Source organism: Brienomyrus brachyistius, chromosome 19 (assembly GCF_023856365.1).
Source record: "Brienomyrus brachyistius isolate T26 chromosome 19, BBRACH_0.4, whole genome shotgun sequence".
NCBI classification, from domain to species: Eukaryota; Metazoa; Chordata; class Actinopteri; order Osteoglossiformes; family Mormyridae; genus Brienomyrus; species Brienomyrus brachyistius.
The window spans coordinates 20283768-20285305 of NC_064551.1; positions in this window are offsets into that span (position 1 = coordinate 20283768).

Sequence of the window (1538 nt, forward strand, 5' to 3'; positions counted from 1 at the left end):
TTTCTTGTTTTATTTCTTGTGTGTATCGGGAATGATGTAAAATAATGATAGTGACTTGTGAAGTTTTCCTGTGTGTGTCGAAAAGGCTTCATTCGAAGCTACTGTGCAGTTCCTTTTATGCGTAACAGTTGAATGGATGTCAGCCAACAACCAGGCATATGCTTAGTGGGGGCAGTGTGTGGCACAGCAGGTTAGGACCCTGTGCCTACGATGGGACAGTCACTGGCCTGAATCTCAGGGTCGGCTGAGTGATTTCGCAATTGCCCCCATGAGCAGGGCCTTTAACCCCCCAGTTGCTCCAGGGACTGGCTGACCCTGCTTTCTCAAGATTGTATATCGCTTTGGATAAATGTAATGCTTGGGCACAGGGGAGAGGGATGCATGAGTTGGATGTGGAGAATGTAAATAGTATTTAAAAAATTATATATGAATATGATCCATCCTGAAAACCTTCCAGTCTCTTCTAATGGACCAGCTCCTTGTGACCACCCCCCCCCCCCCCCCAACTCCATTGTTTTAAAAGCCTGTTCCTTAGTATTTGCTCTGGGACACCTTCCCTCCATATGTACAGGCTACAAAGTCTATGCCCTAATGTACACTCGTTGCTGTTTCCCAGTTAGGCTGTGCAGCACATGGGGTTCACGTCAGCCCCTTCCAGCCCCTGCTCTGTCAGGACCTCTTCTTCTCTCCAGTGTCGAGATGCAGAACTGGAACTGTAGGGGATATTTGTGTCAGAGGTGTGATGAGCGACTCAAAAGTGCTGATTTTAAAAAAACACCGTTTACCCGAACTTGAATATTGAGTTTTAGATCTAGTGGGTCTTTCTGTTTGCTAACTCCTCCTTGATGCTCCAGGTTTCGCCTTACCTCCGGTCCACTCCTAGACAAACAACATTTTACCTCAGCGATGCTGCACTTTCCAAAATGGGATCGCTCTCCTGCTGAAGGTTCGTGATTCAAACCTCGGCTCCCTTAAGGCCGTTCTAAGGGGAAACCAAATCTAGTTGTGCTTCTGCTGATTAGGTGAAATTTTCAAACCTAATTGTCACTGGACTCAGCAGGGGACGAATGAGCAGTGGAAGGCTTGCCCATTTCCATCGGATTAAACCGTGTATGACCAGGGCAGCGAGGCGGCCTAGCAGCTAGTGCTGTGTCCTGACGCCTTCGGGGTCCTGGGCTTCCAGCCAGCCTTAGTCGTTGTGTGTGGAGTTTGCTTGTTCTCCTCCTTTTGTCCACCTTACATTTATTTTATTTAGTAGACACTTTTGTCCAAATCAACTTACCAGTGATGCAAAGAGCACGTTGCAAACATACAGCTGTTGAGGTGCTGGCTAGACATAAATGCTGAACTTCCAATGAATGCCCAGGTAACAGTGTAAGCTATATAGGAGCAAGAGCTACACGACGGATTCCAAACTAAGCAAGGACCAAATAAGAGCACTATTCAAATCAGCAGAAATTGCAACATATGTACATTTAGGAAACACGGAGTGGCATGCATTAGTAGAGGTATTCCTGGAGCAGATGGTCTTGAGGCAT